Below are 22,500 nucleotides of genomic sequence, written 5' to 3' on the forward strand. Positions count from 1 at the left end.
CTCTCAGGTCTCAGACTACCTCCTTACTAACAACCTCCTTTCCAATACTCAGCATGGTTTCCGACCAAACCATAGCACCACCACTGCCTTACTCTCCTTTACTAACACTATCATTCAGCATAAAAACAATGGCTATCTCTCCTCTGCTACTTTCCTAGACCTATCTAAAGCATTTGACATCATCCCACACAAACAACTTATTTCTGTCCTCAATAACCTATCCTTCTCACAATCAGTCACCAACTGGTTTCAGAGTTACCTGTCTGACCGCCAACAATCCGTTGTATGGCAGAATGACATATCTTCCCAACTACCTGTCTCCATAGGGGTTCCCCAAGGATCCATCCTTGGACCCCTACTCTTCTCTGTTTTCACCAATAATCTAGCCTCTGCCACCAAACATGGCACACTCATACAATATGCAGATGACTCAACCATCATCTGCTCAGCCCAGTCCCTACCCAAACTGTAAAAAGTCACACAGGAAGCCTTTTCCTCTGTTGAAACTTGGTTTTCCGATGCCCAATTAATACTCAACCCAAACAAAACTAAACTACTCATCTTCCAACCCACCAAACATACTCAAAACAACTCTCACTTTAACATCACAGCAAAAGACAACACCACTATATACCCAACTGAACACACCAAATTGCTAGGAGTGGACATAGACAATAAACTAAAATTTGACATTCACATATCCATGACCATAAAAAAAGTCCACAAAAAACTAGGAGCATTATACAGAAATAAGCAACTTCTCACCAAAGAGGCAAAGATTTCAATAGCAAATTCCCACCTTATCTCCACCCTACTTTATGCCTCTCCAATATATACCAACCTAAGGCAATGCTATCTAAACAAGCTAGAGACCTGCTACAACAAAATCGCCAAATTCGCCACAGGGGCATCCTACTGTAGTCACCACTGTCTTTCACTTGTTGAACTGGGCTGGCTTGAACTCCCTCACCTCCTTCAATGGTATCAACTCTCACTCGCCCACAAACTAGTAAACCATCCATTAAATGCCCCATCCCTCCAGAATCTACTCCAACCCTATCGCACCACCAGACCACTAAGATCTAGCAACAAAAATCACTTGCAGATCACTAAAACCAATAGCTCTGCTGGTAAAGCACTATTCTCTTGCACCATAGCCAAATTATGGAACTCCCTCCCACCCACAATTACCTCCATACCATCATGCACCCACTTCAAAACTTTACTAAAAGTGTACCTAAAAACATGCTGGCTATGCCCTTGCAACTCCCACTCTAATATCACCCATCCCATCCAACCACTACCTTTCTTTCCACTCCACTAACTACATTGATTATAGCAAGCTCAGATGCTCATAAGCCTAGTACTTATTATACAGCAGGAACTTCTTATTGTAACATTTGTTAATGTCTGTTATGTACTTCACAGATAAAGATTCTAGTTGTCTACTGATGTACTATGTTCTTCATCTGTAAATATGTTGTAAGTAATTGCTATGTAAATTGTTAATCGCTATGTAATCCAATGTAACTACTGTCTGTTTATTTTAACTGTGGAGCTTTTCTCCCCGAGCCTCCGCTGAAAATGGACCTACGTCCAGTCGGACACTCCCGGTCAACAAATATAAATAAATAAAAATAAATAAATAAATAAATAATCTATTTTAATGCAATAACTATAACTTGCTTGACAAATAGCACCCAAATGGAGTTTCACAGAGAATAATACATAGAGCAATTTTAAGTTCCACAAAGTATAAGCCCCTCTTACAACCTGTCCCCCCTCAGTAATGTGTAATATACATAACAGTGGCTTTTATGCTTCTAAGCTATCACACATCTAGATGATATGCCAAAGCTATCTAACTCTACATCTTGTCAGTTATCAAATACTATTGGGTGAGCAGAATGAATATAAGACTGTAAAATCATTTTAAAGGATGTTACAACTTACTTGTTTTGATAAATGCTCCAATTCAATGAGGTACAAAATGCATATGTATGGAAACTTTCCAAAAAGCAATGATTATAAGTAGTACAACCCCCTCAAGTCACCCTGCCAATCATGTGGAGTACCTATAGAACATACCAATGTATCAAATGCTGACACCATTTTATCCTCATGTTATTTTATGACACAAAAATAATTTGTGTAAATTCAGTAGCGGCAGGCAAAGTTACACCCATCAAAGAAAATACGCACTCCAAAAATGCAAAACCACTACTATTTTTAGGGTCTATGTCAATTAAACAAACGCTTGAAATGTTGAACATCATATGGTCAAGACCATATGATCGACATTTCAAGTGTTCGAAGATTGACTTTTAATGGTGCCGTACAGTGCAGAATGGGAGAATTTCCCTTTTCTGCACTGAAGTGCGGTCTCAGTGTTGGTATATTTAAGTGGGGGGATAGGGAGTGCAGGGGTGCTTGACCCCCCCTGCTCGCACTGTTAAGGTATATTTTTCTTTCTTTCTTTTTTTTTTATTATATATTCAAACTTCCAGATATCAACCATATGGTCTTGAACATATGGTATTCGACATTTTGGACGTTCAAATATATAACATAGACCCTATTTTACCTACCTGCAACAAGTAGGCTAATTTTTCACTTTTCCAGCTAGAATAGTGCTGTTTATTCTATATTTATCTGCAACAAGTACTCTAATTACCACAAAATTGATCCATGAAATTAGAAATAATCTCAACTATAGTTTTATTTTCTTATGTTGCCATACCAGATAATAAAAAAAGAAAAAGAAAAAACAAAACAAAACAGAGAAAGAAAATGCTACTGTACATCTCACTTCACACTCAAAAAAGTTACTGTACTATAATGGATGTCTTCTCAGACATGAAATCATTCCTGTATGGAGTTACACAAGTGCAAAAATAAAGAAAACACCTACCAAAAGCAAAAAAAATAAAAAAAGATGAATGAAACTAGTAACACAAAAATCTAGCAATAGACAAATACATATACAAGCCACAGGCAGTGCTTCAAACTGCAGAGACAAAAATTAACAATTGAGTTTGGGTGGTAATCCTGACTTTTTATGCAATTAAGTAATTAAGTGCAGCAAAGCTTTGTGGGCCACATTAGTATTGTTTGCAGGTTCCATGTGGCCTATGACCAGGTAGATTGAGACCTTTACCATACATTAATAAATAAATCACCAGCCACAAGCTGTTGAAGCACAGTCATTTAAATAATAAGATTATTTACTTAAAATAATTAAAATTAGGTTATGCACTTTGAAAATTAAATATACCCGCAGATATACAACTGCTCAGCACAGTATAAAATAAAATATTTTTTCAGACAGACAGATGACAATTAGAAAAACACTAGCTGTCAGTTATCTGGTCCTGCTACTACCACTGAAAAGGTATACTGCTCAGAGGCTACACTTGGAGGGTGGGGGGGCTACATTCTAGAAGCTGGTATACAATTCCAAAAATCATAGCAATGCATTTGTTTGGCTTTAGTCATAATTTTTTTTAGCTAGAACTCATCTTTGCCACTGCTTACAGTACGTACTCTCTTCACAGTGTGCATCTGAACAGTTCCTAGAAAGTAGATCTGTTTTTGTGTTCCTTTGACTCTAATACATGTGAGACGTGTTGCAACACTTTATTTTGTCTTTTACACATGTGTTTGTGAAATGATTGCAGCCCCCATAGCACACAGACTCAGCTAATAGCAGTGCAGGATATTTTTTCATGCCTGTAGCCATGCTGTGTATTCCGGGTGCAATAGCTGATTGCTTATTTATTAACAAGTGTCATCTTAGATGACATATGGCGTAACTGATTTTGTTTTTGATTTTATTTAGTTTACAAGTTATTTTGCTCTCATTTTCACTCAGTTTTATTTTACAGAGTTCTATTTCCTCAGTCATGCTTCTGTACTATAAACGTCAAAGTTTACTTGTGTACATATATCTATTATTTTATCAAGTATCAAGTCAACTTCTTTCAATAGCCTGCTCTTGACTTGATCAGTTTTGATTTCACATACTGTTCTGTCACTTATCAGTGAATCATGCAAATCATTCTCACTGTCTTTTGTCCTTTATTTCAGTTCAGTCATATAATTATATATCGACTCCTGAAACCCATTTACATATTTCTACTGAAAAATAAATGCCTCATATGTTGTAGATTCTTCCTTGGCTCCACATAAGCCTAAAATGTGTTTAAGACAGAAACCCTGACTCTGTCTTTCTCCTTGATGTAAAGTGTTACATACCTTAATTGTTTCCTTGCGTGTGACATATAGGAGTATTGCACAATGGATTTTTCTTGCTTTTCAGAAGTCCACTTGCAGAGAGATACAGCTTAAATCTCTGAATGCACATTTTCTCATTCTATGATAAGTTTTCATGAAGCTTCAAACTCACTCGTGAGTAAACTGAAAATAATGTATTCATTTCATTTCCGGCCTATATAATATATTGGAAGCATGCACATAGTCAAGATGGACAAATGAAGTGGTGTTAAACATTTTGTGGAATGAACTCTTTTTTTAATTTCTCCAAGTCTTTTGGGTTTCTAATACCATGATGGGAAAGGACTCCATTCCTAAGTCAAAGTATGATTAAAGTTCAAGAAATTAGTATTGTTTCAATCTTTGATGTTAGCCAGAAGTGCTCTTCACAGCACCAGCAAAGTGCCCAGTAATGACTCCTTCTGCAATTGGTATAGAGTTACATGTATCGATAACATATCTAAGTATGATTGTAAATTCCTTTTTATAAGACCCATTGCTCCTACTACTATTTGGAACTGTCTGGGTATACTTCTTCCACAATGCCCTCGTTTCTGCCTGCAAATCTTGGTATTTTTTGACTTTGTGTCTCTCTGTGCGTAAGACACTATAGTCACTGGGTGCAGCAATTTCAGTGATCAGTGCTACCTTTGTCTTCTTTTCATGGATTACTATATCTGGTTTTCTCACATCTATTTTTTGAACAGTTGGTAATCTATGATCCCATGTGATATAAACTTCATCATTTTCTATAATGCTTTATGGCTCATGTTTACAGTGTTTTTCAGCTACTTCAATATTATAATGTTTGCACAATCTGCAATGCAACAATCTTGCCACATTATTATGCCTTTCAGTATACAGTCCTTCTGCCATTAGTATATCACAACCAGTAACAAGATGTGCCACTGTTTCCAATTCTGTTTTACAAATCATACATTTGTCTGTTTCTCCCACATGTTCAATGGACTTTGTAAACCAATGTGTATGTAGTCCGCTATTTTGGGCCGCCAATATTAACTTTTCATCTTTTGGTTTAAATTCACCTTTCCTTAACCATTCCTGCATTCGATCCTGATCAACATGACATTGTTCCAAGAGTTTTCTATACTTGCAACTATATTTATGCATTTTCCACATTTCTTGCCTTCTCATCTGATCCTTCACCTTATATTCTTTCTTTTGTTTTTTTTTTGGCACAATCAGTTGCTGCCTGATTTTTATCTACTTCTGGTTTGATTTCCATTCCCGCTTCTCTCCGATATGCTTCTGCTAAATTATGCAGGGAAGTCATTTTAGACTTATTTTCCCCATGTTCTCATGTTTCAAAACTTTCATTATGTTTGTGTCTTGTGACGTCAGCAGATATGTATGCAGTCCCACGATTGCAGACCTATACATGTAATCAAGTTTTGACTAGGCCCATACCTCCTTCAGAACAGGGAATATATAATCTTGGTATGCACTGATTTTATAAATCATTTGAGGAGCATGAAGCATCCTTCTTGATTTCCTGTCCAACCTATCCAACACCTTTTGGGGCCAGTCAATCACTCCAAAACTGTAAGTAAGGACAGGAAGAGCAAACTGGTTTATAGCTTGGACTTTGTTCCTAGATGTCAATGCTGTTTTCAGTGTTTGTTTAATTCTTCTAAAATATTCCTTACTAAGTTTAATTCACATTTGTTCACGTTTTATTGCTGATCCTTCATCAAGTCCCAAATATTTATACACTCCTTCTTGCTCAAGTTCTTTTTTATCACATTCCCATCCCAAACAGATGTTTTCTTGGTGCTGCAGCTTTCCTGCTTTAAAGGTTGCTTTGGCACATTTATCAAGATCAAATGACATTCTTATATCATCTAAAAAGGTTTTGACCACTTATTTGCGGTTGTGCTTTCAGTTCCTTATCTGAAGAACTATACAGTTTTAAATCATCTACAAAAATATGAGAAGTCTTTACACTTTGTTGTTTTCTGGGAGCCAAATTGTAGCCATCAGCAAATCTGCTAAGTAGGCAATGTAATGGGTTAAGGGCAAGACAAAACACCAGCGGTGACAGAGAGTCACCCTGAAATATCCCCCCTTGAATTTTTATCCCTAGAATAATAATTTGCCCTTTATCATTGATTAACTACAAAGTGGTTTGCCACTGTTTAATGATCACTGTAATATAATTGATCAGTGTAGGGTGTATCTTATACATTTTAAGCACTCTTTTATCCATGAATGTGGAATACTGTCAAATGCCTTTTTATAGACGTTCCATGCCATACTTAGATTCTTCCCTTTTTAGGAAAATGCAAAAAAATGGCACAGGACAAGGTAGCACTTGAAAAAAACAAATATTTAATCCAGATAAAGTAAGAGCTTTCATATAGGATGATACCTGTACTTCCTCAGACAAAAGTAAAATCAAGACAGAAACAAGTCATTTATATACATCCTCCCAAGATACAACCCCAATTAATTAGAATCACATTATCAGTTAAACAATTAATTAACTATAAGTATAACCAATACTAAATACAAAACATTATATGAATACTAATGCAAGTAGGGAAAAAATAAAATATATATATATATATATATATATATATATATATATATATATATATATATATATATATATATAAATACATATATTGAAGCATGAATACAAATATAAAAATATTACTACTAAATGAATTAAGAAGGCAGCACTATGTTCTGAATACTTATATTATATTATTATAAAAATTTATTAAAAAATTCTATACAATAACATAGTGGCTCTTTATCTGATAAGGTTTCTAAGTTTCAATATACATGCTATAGAGCACATTTCATTAATGCCAGGATGTCTAAATGCATCACATCTAAGTTGCCACAGCAGCTCACATCTCTCCAACCATAAAGAGATGGGGCCACCCCTTATATTGTTGGTCACCTGATCTATCACCCTGAAATTAAAACTGTGGTCTGGAAAATTTATTATCTGCTTGGCAAGGGCATTTTCAACTTTCCTGTTCTTAATTGCATATGTGTGTTCATATATCCTGTCCCTAAGTCTCCTATCGGTCTTTCCGATATAGAAGTCAGGGCAAACTTTACACTTAGCCAGGTAAATAATATTTCTTGTATTACAATTAAACCTGCCATTTCAGGAGAATCTCATGTCCCTGACAGTGAAAAAAAGACCTGTGCTAACAAATTTGCAGTAGGGGCATGATTCACACTTAAACATACCTTTTATTCTAGAGTTGTTAGTTTTCTTAACCTCCAACATAGATTTCAAATTCAGTCCCCTTTTATATATAACCGTGGGTTTACTAGGTAAAGTATCTCTGACATTCTCATCAGCTGTTATCAAGTCCCAGTTCTTACACAAAAGATGCTTGATCACATAAGCTTCATTACAGAAAGAGGTAATAAAAGTGGATGCAAAATCAGAAGTAGGATTATAAGTTTGTCCACTGAGGTATACGCCGGAACTATCCAAAACTTCCACATCACTCAGTCGAGAGTCATTCAAAATGGCTTTGAAATGACTAGCCAACCTTTTAGAAGTAACTTCTGCTAGGATATCCTCCAGTAATGAATATGGGTAACCAGGTTTCAAAAACATATCCTTTAAAAACTGGCACTCCACCAAAAAAATCATTATAATTGGAATTCATCCTGGCAACTCGGACTAGTTGTCCTTTAACAACCGATTTCTTTCTGGTGGTCAGGGTGGGAACTAGAAAAATGTAGAAAAGAATTGGAGTACGTTTCCTTTCTAAAAATAGTGGCCACATAACATCGTCTGACACAGTCCTTGCTTAAGCATATATCCAGATAGGAAATCCTTGCCTTTTAGAAGTCACTTGTAAATTTTAAGAAATTAGTAGTATTATTCATGTAATCAATAAATTCATTAAAAATAACCTTGTTACCTTTGACAATAACAAAAATATCATCAAGGTATCGGGTATAAAAATAAATATGTTCCAAGAAAGGGTTGTTCCCTAGGATAAATTCCTTTCCCAAAAGAACATAACCAGATTAGAAACCATGGCAACACCCTTGGTCTGCAAATAATAAGAGTCATTAAATAGAAAAAAGTTCTTAGTAAGTATTAGGTCCAAAAACTCTTGGACCAAATATAATTCCTCATTGTCAATGCCCTTCTGCATTAACAACTGACTGACCCAATCTATACCTAGTTCATGAGGGATCACCGTGTACAAATTCTTCATGTCCAGAGTTGCAAAATTAAATTCTTCCTTGAATGGTAATCCATTAACATTAGCCAAAAAAGACCAAGAGTCCTTACATACTTGTATTTCTTCAATCAAAAACCTTTTAAGTATGTTATCCACAAATTTGGCCATAGGATAAGTTATGGAATTGCATCCATTAACTATCAGATGTAAAGGGAGATTTTGTAAATCTTTGTGAATCTTAGGTACTCCAAAGATAACAGGAATTTGTGGTGCTGGAACTGTTAAATAATTAAAAATATCTAAGTATATACATGCTTCAATGAATAAATCATTTAAAAACATGCTGATTTTCTTATATGCACCATTAAGCTCATTTAAGGACACTGGCTTATAGTTCTCAGTCTCTAACATTAGCTTAATTTTCACCTTATAAGCATCATTGTCAAAGATGACCATGCCGCCTCCTTTATCAGGTTGGGAAATTCGTAAGTCACTGGTAGACTTGTTAATAACATTCTTTCATCAAAATTCAAGTTATTATTATTAGACATAGTAAAATCATTTTTAAATAACTTGATATTCCTTAAACCAGACTCAGAAATGTGTTCAAAAGCTGCCAAAGTGGGATTCAAGACTGGGTTGAATGTACTATTCACATGAAATACGCTACAATTATTACTTGTATTAGCACCCAAAACCATCTTTAAGTTCAGCTTCCTTACAAACAACTTCAAGTCAATTACTGTTTTCGCTAAATCCAAACTCCTAGAGGGTACAAAAGTCATGCCCCTTGCTAAAACATCAGCTAACTCAGTACCAACAAGAAAAGAGGAATAATTAAACACTTTAAAGTCACTAGTAGAATTGTAGATAATCTTCAACTGTTTATTCGTCGAGTTATGCAAGTTGTAGTCCAACAAAAAGTCATTACACTCACCAAATGGGGTAAAACTGTTGTCCATTACCTCAGAGCTTGCCACTGATTCCTGCAGTTCCTATTCCTGTTGATCTTGTAAACCGAGTTCTGTTGGACGGAATTGTAGTCCCCCTGAAAATTCTAAACATTTCCTACTTTATTTATTTGTGAAAAGGAGCTGGTTGAAGCATGAGCGTTGTTATTACTCCAGCTGTTCTGCAGTCTTTCACTATGTGGGGGGCCTTCAGGTGGAAGTTGAGTGTTATCTCCTTCTGTGCTTGAATTCGGCTGTGATGCATCATCGCACACTAACGTCTCTGCATCATGAGTGGTTCCGGTATTATAATTGGTTGTAGTACCTGTCACTCCCCACTGCTGTGAACCAGGAGGGCATGGATAAGCTGCTTTCCTGCTGTACTCTCCCTTGTCTCTATTTAATTTCTTAACCTTAGTAGCCCTTAATTTTAGAATTTGTGCATCAATGCTACTAAAGATAAAATCATAGTCAAACTTATATCTGTTAAAGTCAGTATCGGATTTAACAGATATGTCCAAGTCATGTATATCTTCCTCCAGAACCTTAATTTGATCATTGTAATGCTTAATAAAGTATTCCATTAACTGTATCCCCTGTTGGTTAAATAAATTGATTAGTTCAACATGGAATGGGGAGTCCGGAATAAGTCCTGTGGGGTAACACTATGTCCTCAACCCCTTCAGGACTACTATCCTTTTGATACATTCACGGAAGTATATTACTTCAAGTTGTAATTTCTTCAGCTTGAAGGATTTAGAATGCAGTCTGTTTAAATTAGTTGCTATGCTTACTGATGAGTTAAAGACAGTGTTGCTAACAGGGTTACATGTATTTAAATTAGGCATAGGTTGTAATCACCTTTGCAAGTTTCCAGCAATATTCAAGCTGCTATTACATTGAGGTTGTGAAATTGGCAAAGCCTGCCCTTGTAAGCTAGGTGCATGCCTAGCTGTATTACTGTTCTGGTTCGAGTCTCCAGGGGTAACAAACTCCCCCAAACCCAGTGACTCACCTCGCACATTGGAATTCTCCTCTTCGTGCCTTCGGTCATTGGAACCAGAAGCTGCTAAGGCTGAAGGGGAGGATGGAAGACCTTCCAAGCCGTTAGTAGAAGCAGTAGTTTTAACAGAGTTATTCGCTACTATTGTAGCCAAGTTGTCCACTTTCCTGCTGAGAGCATAAATCAGGCAAGTTAAGGCACCAATGTCCTGAATGGAATTCAACTCCAGAACTTCCTCTGGGAACAAAAATGGAGTGCCAAACTCAAGATCCGTAGCCATAACAGAAAAAGGCAAACTGATGAAAAATAAAACAAACAAACTAGGAAGATGCAAAAAAATGGCACAAGACAAGGTAGCACTCGAAAAAAACAAATATTTAATCCAGATAAAGTAAGCGCTTTCATATAGGATGATACCTGTACTTCCTCAGACAAAAGTAAAATCAAGACAGAAACAAGTCATTTATATACATCCTCCCAAGATACAACCCCAATTATTTAGAATCACATGATCAGTTAAACAATTAATTAACTATAAATATAACCAATACTAAATACAAAACATTATATGAATACTAATGTAAGTAGTACACACACATATATATATATATATATATATATATATATATATATATATATATATATATATATATATATATATATATATATATAAAGAATACATATATTGAAGCATGAATAAAAATATAAAAATATTACTACTAAATGAATTAAGAAGGCAGCAGTATGTTCTGAATACTTATATTATATTATTATAAAAATTCATTAAAAATTCATTAAAAAATTCCATACAATAACATAGTGGCTCCTTATCTGATAAGGCTTCTAAGTTTCAATATACATGCTATAGAGCACATTCATTAATGCCAGGATGTCTAAATGCATCACATCTAAGTTGCCACAGCAGCTCACATCTCTCCAGCCATAAAGAGATGGGGCCACCCCTTATATTGTTGGTCACCTGGTCTATCACCCTAAAATCAAAACTGTGGTCTGGAAAATTTATTATATGCTTGGCAAGGGCATTTTCAACTTTCCTGTTCTTAATTGCAGACGCGTGTTCATATACCCTGTCCTTAAGTCTCCTATCGGTCTTTCCTATATAGAAGACAGGGCAAACTTTACAATTAGCCAGGTAAATAATACTCCTTCTGTTACAATTAAACCTGCTATTACAGGAGAATCTCATGTCCCTGACAGTGAAAGAAAGACCTGTGCTAACAAATTTGCAGTAGGAGCATGATTTACACTTAAACATACCTTTTATTCTAGAGTTGTTAGTTTTCTTAACCTCCAACATAGATTCTTCCCTTTTTACAGTTCTCCATTATGACTTTATTTAACAACAAATGATCATTTGTTCCATATAACTATTTTATTACCTGTTTGTTCTATTGCCATGATTGAGTTTTCTTCTAAATGACTATAAACTTTGTTGACATCAATTCCATTGTATAGTTTGTACATCGTCAGAAGACAAGATATTGGTCTATAATCTTTAGGATAGCTTGCAGGTTCGTTCTTAAGTAGGAGTATTGTTTTTCCTATTGTTAACCAGGCTGGTGTTTGTTTGAAGTGTGCATATAAATAGTTCTTACTCATGGCTAAATCTTCATGTAAAGATGTTAATACTTTTAGCCAGAAGTTAGGTACTGCATCTGGGCCTGGGGTTTTCAAATTAGGAGCTTTTCTTAACTTTGTTTCAATCTCTCTGGCTGTTACTTCATCCCATTTTATATCTTGTACATTTGAACTTCTTATTCTTTCTTTTACTTCTTCTCTCCATTTAGCATCTTTATTATGTTCCACAGGATGTTCATAGATATTTCTCCAAAATGTATCTAGTTCTTCTTTTTTGGTGGTGTTTCAATTCCTTTTGCCTTATTTCCCAATTCTCTACAAAACTTTTTTGGGTCGTCAATAAATTGCTTATTTTGTACTTTTTATTTGTCGCCTCACAGTTAGACGTTGCCCATTCTATTCTCAGTTAGAGCGTCTTCTGTGTGGCGACATGCGTGAATGGGCATTCCTTCGTTGAAGGTTGTGCATTAGGCCCGGCAAGCCAGCATGTAAAACTCTACTGCCAATCATTAGCGGACCGGAGTTCCGCTGTGGTGACCCCTTACCGGGAAAAGCCGGAAGACACAAACATTTATATTTATCTGCATATAGTCTAAGTTGTTCTGCCTGTGTTGATATTTTTAGTTCATTAGTTTATTGATTCTCGACTGGAGTGCCTTCTGTGTGGAGCCTGCATGTCCTCCCTGCAGTCGAGTGACGTTCGAAAGACATGCCTAGAATGGGTGCGCCTTCGTTGAAGGTTGGGCATCGAGCTGGCACCTCGGCACCCGTAAAAAAATCTACTGACAATCATTAGCGGACCGGAGTTCCGCTGTGGCGACCCATAACCAGGAAAAGCCGAAAGAAGAAGTTTATTATTTGCAATAGCACACAATAAATCCTGATCATTTCTGATACTGTGCATTGCTTTTATCACATCTGTCTTTCTGAGTATTTTTGTTGATCTATTTTCTCTTCTGTACACTTCTAACAGTGACACATCTTGTCTTAATTGCTTTATAGTTTTCTCTGTTCGATACTTCCATGATGGCATTCGATTTCTTCCCTTCCTTTCCCTTGCTAGTCTTTGTTTTTGTGCTAAGACTTTATCTGCTATTAATTTAGCTGCAAAGTAATAGATCCTATTCACTTCTGTTAGTTCTAATTACTGTTTATTTGTTTTGTCAAACTTCTAACTTTTTTGCTTTTATTGACTTTCTGTAGTCTATTTCTTTCATTGATCCTAATATGTCTATCCATTTCTATCAAATCAAGCATATCTTCTTTTAGATTATTTTCTTCTAAACTGCAAGCCACATTCTTTGTTCTCCATTTCCTGCAGGCATTCTATACCAAATTCCAAAGCATCTTTCTGTGCGACATTTTCTTCAGTTTCATCCTTTGTCATCCATTGCTCATTCATACGGGAAGTCACTGGCCTATCACTCCACAACATTGACTGTGTCAGAGTTGCCACAGTTTCCTGTTCCTTTCTGTGCAACTCCAGCTGAACTTTTGTACTGGTTTTCTATGGATGGCTCCAAAGTATCTTCATATGGCAACTGATCAGATGTTTCCCACTTCACTGGTTTCTCCTTAATTTGGGGATCCATTGCTCTATACTGCTGTGAAGTTATCTGATTTAGATTTTCTACACTAAATCCTTCACTTTGCATGTAACAATCACCTCAGTTTCTATCCATTACTTATCCTCTTTTCTACTTTTCCTCTTTGTTTTCTTGTTTTTTTGTACTGTAAAATTTTCTGCGTCTGGATGCTTTTGCCTGTATTTCCCTCCAAATATCTTTGTTGCTGCTCTTTTTGCATTGATTAACTTTGCTTTCTCCTTCACATAAATATTGTACCCTACTAAATCTCTTTTTCTTTCCCATGTCTGTATTTCTTCTTCAGATGTCTCCTGCTCCTCCTGTTTCTCCTTACTTTGGAGACTTGTTGTTCCATCGTGCTGTGATGTAACCTGTGTTAGACTTTATGCACTAAATACTTCAGTTCACAAGTATTCCATAACTTCATCTAACTTCATTGTTTATTTTTTTAACTTCTGCTGTACTAATCTTCTGTTCTACGTTCTTTGTGGTGGTGTGTCTTTCGGCTTTTCCCGGTTAGGGGTCGCCACAATGGAACTCCGGTCCGCTAATGATTTTCAGTAAATTTTTATGTGCCGAGTTGCCAGCCCTGACGCACAACCTTCAATGAAGGTATGCCCATTCATGCATGTCTCCACACAGAAGACGATCTGGCTGAGAATCGAACTGGACAACGTCTTACTGTGAGGCGACAACGCTACCGCAGCACCACCACAGCAGCAATACGTTCTTTCTTTGTGATCTTATTATTTTATTATGAAATTTTTCAGTGAAGAAAGTCAGACGATATACTAATCACAGTAATAGTAATGCCCCTTAAAGACATAGCTGCTGTGTAATCACTATGCAAGTCATAACCCCCCCCCCCCCCCCCATAACAGTCAGCCAGTCTAGAATCCCTGCAGTATTATTTTGGACACAGCTTGTTTCCTGTCTATTCTCAAACATGAAATTCACCCATGCACTCAGTTGTACAAAATAAATCCTATGCATTGTAAACGTAAAATCCACACAGTATGGCTGTTGTCTAATTCTCCCTAGGAGCTGAGCACTGCATTTAGTATTGCTGGTCACAATGCAACTCAAGCCCCTTGTTTACTACTGAATAACATTTCTGCCATGCATCTGATTCTGCAAAAATAAAATAAACAAGCACACAAACTAATAAATAAAAGCAACAAGGATATGTAGGATGGATAATTTCAGCTAGCAGTTGTACCCTGCATCTAGTTTTACATTGTAGAGCACAATGCCCTTTGCTCAGCTAACAGTTCGGCATGTGCATTACCCAGTTGCTGTTATAACCAGCCTTCAAATTTCAGTATAATGTCACTTTCCAAATGGTAATCCTGCATTCAGTTCAAGTACTTAGATTCCTGTTGGTATGATTAATGAATTATGCAAAAGACCTTTTCTTAAATCTGCTTTCAATGTCCTTTTACTGGTACACTTTTCTTAATGCTTCTGTTTCCCTTTACTCCTACTTTAAAAGCTGGACAGAGGCACAACAAACTAATGGGCACAGTATTTTTTCATATAAGGGGTGGCGTAAGCCACAAAAATTTGGGCTAGGCTTATAAATGCCTTAGGGCAGATAGCCTAGTATAAACCTATGAACCTATGAACCTATTATTGTATGACTGTGGATTTATTCAGGAGTGGGGTATAGGCCAGTCAGTGAAATGCTTGCATTTTCCAGGCTTTTTTGTACCATGTTAATTTCTTAAAACATGTCACAGAATGAGTTATTTTCACTTTTTTATAGCTTGGGATCCACACTGGGTACTTCCTGCTAGCCTCCTTGTTCCGCATCTTTTTTTTTCTTTGTCAATATTCATCTTCCTTTTATATACTACAGTGCTTTTAAAATTCTCCTTTCCTATTTCTTCTCATAAGTATTTCACACTTCATGTCAGCACCAGCTCTGCCCCCGTACAGACCATCCTATTCCCCTTGTGAGCCAGGTACATTATAACATCTCTTGTCACTGTTAATGGGCTGATAACCTCACCAGTGGCACAGACAAATAAAGCCCTGATTATAACCTAGGAGATTTCAGTTTGATTATTGGCTTGCCCCTAGATGTTAAAGCAGGAAGGATTGCCATCCCCATCTTGGGGGAGAGGGTGCATACTCAGGCACACCTCTGTGGTTGATTACTGTTGGAGATCAGGATTCACAGCAAGTGCTGCTACAAGGAGGGTAGTGTGGATGATACACCATGAGCCCATTGCATGCCACCCCCTCCGACAGTGTGTCTGTGTTTGTGTGTGTGTGTGTGTGTGTGTGTGTGTGTGTGTGTGTGTGTGTGTGTGTGTGTTTGTGTGTGTGTGTGTGTGTGTGTGTGTGTGTGTGTGTGTGTGTATACACATGTGTTGGGATAAGCCTAAAGCAGAAAAAACTCCCTACACTTCAGCATGGGCCTGTACCAGGATGTTTTGATCTCCTCACCAATCTTGGGCATGTGATGGAGTAAGTATGGAGTTGGTAAGGAGGAGTAGAAGACCTGCTTCAATTTAGTTTGCAGTTTGCTCTTCTTTATAATTTCCCTACTATTATCTCTTCTAGCTTGCTATGGCCATTCTGGAAATATAGCCATTTCCATGGTTGACTGTTACTGCAGGGAATGAGGACCCTCTCCATCTGGGTTCATCCCCATTCGATACTGAATAAAGAGAAATTAAATAATGCCAAAAGTAAAGATATGCAAGACTCCAGGGCCTGAGTGGATATACCCTAGAAATGTTGGAGGAACTGAGGGAGAACTGATAACACCACAGTCTAAACTTTTTAACAGATCATGGTAGTAGGGTATGTTACTGACTAGAAAAGGACAGATGTAGTTCCCTTTCAGAAAAGTGGAAAAATAAATAAATAAATTCAGTTGTGTGCTGGTTAGGTTATCTGATCGCAGTCCGGTTTCAGTATTGACCACACCATCAAACCTTTATATATGCATAAACTCTCATTAGAAAAAAATCAGTGCAGTTAGCCAAGTTTAAGGGTGGCACAGTGGCTAGTGTATTCACCGCAACAAGATGTTTCCTGGTTTGATTCTGTGCTGGGGCACCTTCTGTGCAGAGTCTGCATGTCCTCATGTGGGTTTCCAACAGATGCTTTAGTTTCCTCCCACATTACAAAGACATGCAATAGGTGGATTGGATACTCCAAGTTGGCCATAGGTGTGAGTGCGCATGTGAGTGTGTGATATGGAAGAACAGCCACTGCAGAGCTAGCCTCCCAGCTGTGTAAACCATGACTCTAGATGATTGTCACTGTGACACCCCAATCTCATATGCAAAAAAGGGATTATGGATGGATGGATGGATTTATGGTGGTTGAGAAATACAGAGAGTCTATAAGCAGTGCAGGCAATACAAACTATGCAACACAGGTTTAGAAACAACAGAATAACTGGACAAATACCAGTTATTACTAACAGTAGTAACAGATATTACTGGAACAATATACTTTACTGAAAAGTGCCAAGGCTTTCAGTTTGAGTTAAGTTGCACAGAAAATCATGGCAGCACTGCTGTAGAACACCTAGAAGCCTGTGTAGCAGCAGACTAAAGGCAACATGGATTAATAATTGGAAGGCCATGCCAAAAAGATCTAAAATAGCTCTTGTATGTGATAATCTAGGCAATAACAAAAAAATGGCTGTATATGTACAAGACCTGCTTAGGCTTTATTAAGGCACTTCAAGCAGTTCCACATATACGCTAATGAACAAATTATATGGATTACAGTGGGTGATAGGGTGATAACATGAGTGAAACACTAGCTTTTAAAGGCTAGACATAACTAGTCATTGGAACCTACAAAGACAAAAGAATGGTTAACATCAGGGTACCATAGGGGCAATACTGGAGACAGTCCTTTTCAGAGTCTGTGTAGTGAAATTTTAGAAAAAAAGAGTATATATAAGTAAAACAGTGGAACGTATGGAAAGAAAGGTATGCCATTTTACTGATGAACAAAATATGTGCAACAGGGTCAATAATTAGGAAAGTATAGAAAATGTGTGAACAGATATGGCAAGATTTGAGAATGTTTCTAAAATGCTTATTTGAAATTCAGTAAAAATACAGAATGATGCATCTGTGATTCCAGAGATGAAGGTGAAACATTAGCAACAATAGCTCTGGCGGGGGTCCCTGGAGTAGTTCTATTATTTCAAGGGGCAACTAAATAATGTGGCAGCACATTAAAAAAGACCATTGGGATAGTGAAATGCACAGGGACAGGTATTTCCAATGGAACACACTATGTTGGCACACTCCTTATATACAGTTGGTAAGACGCCGATATGGAGAAGCATAAGTGGCTTGATAAACTTTGCCTGCTATCAGAGAATTGAACAGTGAATGTACTTAGGGCCATGGCTCTGTATGTTTTCTTTGTTAAGAATTCTTCTTTTGTTTCTAAAAACAATAGGGGCAAACCTGTGAAAACAGTGCCATTTTATGAGTGTGAGGAGGGGAAGGGGGTTAATACTACTGTACAAAATAACTTAAATTTCCTTTCTGACAACCAGATCTTTTAGACAGTGTTTCCCTTCTTTTACTAGACTAAATGCTCTGATACTCTACATATCCTCAGTGGTGCCAGTAAAGTCACAAATGTTTATCTGATTGTACAAGAAAGGAAACAATTGCAGCATCCCAGGACTCATTACACCATACGATGAGCCCCATTTGTCTGTAATTAGCATGCATTGCACATCCTTACTTTTTCTTGCTTGTCATCCCTAAAGAACTAGAACATTCAAAAGAAATGAACAGCACATTTATTAAAGTTTTTATCTGCCAAGGGCCATTTTGAAGGATGATCTGTGTTCCAGCCAAACAGTGACCTTGGCAGCATGCAATGTTAAACAGCATACACTTTGTTTTTACATATAAAGTGTCTGATGTGTATATGTTTACTTTGATTGTTTAGATATGGGATTGTGTTCTCTAAGAGCAGAGTATCACAGTCTTAGCTAGAGATTGATTGTTGTATTTTACAAAACTATTGCACTAAATATTTAGCTTTACATGTATTTGTGACTGTTCACCCAAAACCTTACATAATTTATTTATATTGCACTTTTCAACCCATGTCAGTGGTGTAAAAGGATAGAAATTTGACTTTAGCCCATGCAACATGAGTCTTAACTGCCACCTCAGGCACTTGATGGTAAAGAAAGGGAGGATGAGTGTACCTAAGGGGTGGGGGTGCACCTTGCTGTTGATACCTGGGGGGAGGCAGAGGATGTGCTGGGGGGGGCATTATCATTAGGGAAGTGGATCTGTGGCTAAGCTGCAGTGGCAGCAGGGATGATATGCCAAGAGCACTCACTGCAGACCCTTCTGTAAAGAAAGGATGGGTGTATGTAGGAAAAAGGGACTGCAGATACATATTAAAAAAGTCCTCCTTTACAGCAGTATGATGCTGCCCCAAACATGTGTTGGAGAAAATCTGGGGAAGGAGTTTCAGGTTTTATAGGCCCCATGGATGAGCAGTGGTCCCTAGAAGCAGTTGATGGTCAGCTGCGTGAGAAACCAAAATAAATATTGCACTTTTTAATTTTTAGGTAAAGTATTCTTTTATATAACTTATAGGTATACGATTGCTTTATTTGACTAAGATAACAGGTGTACAAAAGTATTGCAGGTTTCCACTGTCTGTTGTGCAATGCATGCATTTATAACATAAAAATAGCTTCAGGTTAAGCTACCTTTCCCCACTTGGCTAGGGCTTCAGACCAGAATACCTCTCAGAATTTACTCATACCGGAAGGGGGTGCCTAAAACCTCTGATATTTTCTCTGGAAGAATAAACTAGGGTGGTGGTAGTGTTTTTATCTGAGCAACTTAGTAATTAGTAATTAGTAGTCAGCCTAAATGTACATAAAGAAGTATTTATATTGCTTTTTGCTTCAGCAGATGTTACAGTAGATCTTCAGCAAATGTTACAATAGCTTGGGAGTTAGGTGAGGAAGTGCTAGGGACGCCATGTAGTTGATCTCTGTAAAGCCTAGGTAACTAAACTCTGTGAAGTAGACATTTAAGTGTTTCTGTGTGTGTCTCAGACAAGCAGCAGCCCAGTGCAAGACTGTTAGAAAATTGTATTTGGTCAGTAGCTTTAGGTCTACAAGATGCAGTAATCAGGGCACAGCTGTTGTCTCCTGCATCTTTTCCCTTATTTCATATAGCTCTGTGTGATAAATATGGATGGAGCTATCAGCTATGAATACAACTCAGGCAACCTGATTTAATTAGCAGAACTGGTGCCATTGAATGCCATCAAGACAGTGCCGTAACAGGTTTCCCTGATGTCCTCCATGTTTTCTACCCCAGATTTTACAATGCTCTCCCCTTTCTGTGGAGCAAAGATCAAGGAAATAAGTCTGTCAAAAGTGCTGGTGGGAGGATCTTGGCTGTGGAGGCTGAGGCGTGGCATTGCTACAATACAATGCAGGTGTTTGTCAGCAGAAGGGAAACCAAAAATATTTAAAAAATCACATTTTGTGGGCTGTGGCATAACATTTCAGAGTGAACCTGCTTAGCATTATGAAACTGTTACCCAAAAACTGCAAAGTGTGCTTACCTTGAAAAGACACAAGAAGTATACAGGGTTTTATCTATGTCACCCGCACGTAATAGTTGTCCAAACTAGGTAACCCAGCTAACAAAAGAAAAAAGGTAAAACAATGACCTCACTTTAAGGATGACCTGGTGGAAGACTTGCAGAACCAGGAGACAACAGCTTTAAAGTCCAGACCACAATCAGGCAATCGCAGAGACGTCAAACTAGGAACATAATGTCAGCTGAGTGCTCTGTTGGTAGGTGCTAGAGTGCAGGCTGAGCTAAAAAGGCTGAAGGGTGAGGCACGACAGCTTGAAATGGAGGGACAGCATGTGGAGAGAAAGGATGGAGGTGTCTGAATGAAGAAACAGAGAGAGACGCTAAAGCCAAAGAATGTGAAAGGAAGGCAACTGATCATAAGAGATAAGGAACAGCAACTTGAGCTGTTTGTAAAGGCGGCAGAGGAGAAAGAAATGCTCACTCTTATCCATGGACATGTAAATAGCAGGAGTCAGAGTCATGTATAGGATGGGAAGGCCACTCCTAAATGTATTTTCTGAAACAAAAGATGGTGATGATTGTGACAGATAACGGTCATAATTTTTAGTTCATTATTTTAATGGGGGGGGGGGGGGGTGCCTGCATAGTAAGTGCATGTTTATGAATTTTTTGTAAGCACTGTTGTTAAAAGATGATGCTCATATATGTTTGAGTTTATCAAAGGAATGGTAAAGCAATGTATTATTATGAGAGTGCACCGATTAATATTTATGACTCATACATTTATTGTTATTTCGAGGTTGCTTGTAAGGCAAGATTGCATTTGAATGTTATTTTCCCTTTTGTTGAAATGATAAATAAAATGTAAAAAAAAGGTACACATTAGACAGGTACCCTGAAAATTTGCTTAATGTAACCTCTATTCAAATGTAATCCCTTTTGAAGGAAATAGTCTTTCGCACATTTTTATGTACCCTGATAGGTAAACATAATAGGCACACCATCAACATTTATCAGTACTAGGCTTTGGAGGTTAAATGCTGCGGTGGTGGTGCTGCGGTAGCGTTGTCGCCTCATAGCAAGACGTTGTCCCATTTGATTCTCAGCTAGAGCGTCTTCTGTGTGGAGGCATACGTGAATGGGGCTTGCCTTCGTTGAAGGTTGTGCGTCAGGGCTGGTAACCCGGTACGTAAAAATCCACTACCAATCATTAGCGGACCGGAGTTTCACTGTGGTGACCCCTAACCGGGAAAAGCCAAAAGACACAAACAAGGCTTTGGAGGTGAAATCAGTTTTGCCACCCTCGCTTAATCTTTAAGGAAAAGGACAGGGGCTATAGCAAATGGCTGCTGATGTGAGGAATCCTTAAAGACTCAGAAGTTTGAACCCCTGAACTGAAAGGGAAATGTCGCTTGTACCGAAGTCTACATTATATTACATGGGAATGCACCATGCAGCAGACACTAAATGCCATTGCTTTTCTATGCTTTTCTATAATTTTACTTTAATCTAATGGAAAAGCAGATACATACTTTTAACACATTTAATGCTAATAAAAGAAAACTACTTAGTTAACAAAGAAAGTACAATATATATAGAATATACAAGGTCTTGCACAGATAGTCAAAAGCAAACATCAAAGTATATGGCACATTAAATTTGCAAAAGAATAATGTCTGATTCCCTGTTCATAGAGATTGCTATTTCTGATGTAAGCTGTGGCAGTAACTATAAACACATCAATTATTTTATACTTAGAAATGCACGAAATACTGAGTCTGTTTCCCCTCCACATATTTCTTTAGCTGCAACACAAGCCCTCCTGTAAACTGTCCTTCAAGTGAAAGGTACTTTGGAAGATGTTAATTCTTTACAGATAACAGGTGAGAGAGAAAGAAAAAGACAGGTGAGTCCCAGGGACTATACTGTATACTAATTATACTGTCAGACAAATGAGATTTGTCTGGCCTTGGAATATTGCATGAGTTTCCTTTCTTCCAGAAAACTGAAAACTTTTACAACTACTGGCACCTCTGAAGAGGTGCAAGGTGTCAGACTATTTGGTTGAATTGGTTCTACTAAAGAAAAATGGAGCTATAATAAAATAAGTTTAATTTTTGCAATGTGAGAAGCAAAGAGTTAAAAAAACATACAGAGGCATAACCACAATACATTCCGTATTTACCACTCTGATAACTGGCCTATTAGTGCAATGTACTTTTATTCTGCACAGCTCTCCACAACCTTCAAGACTCCAAGTAGCTCCACCCTTCTGTACTATCTTAGTAATGCATGTTAACTTTAACCCTAACATTGTGTCTTCCATT

This window comes from Protopterus annectens, chromosome 5.part0, assembly GCF_019279795.1.
Source record: "Protopterus annectens isolate FY-2018-M chromosome 5.part0, PAN1.0, whole genome shotgun sequence".
In the NCBI taxonomy this organism is placed as follows: domain Eukaryota; kingdom Metazoa; phylum Chordata; order Ceratodontiformes; family Protopteridae; genus Protopterus; species Protopterus annectens.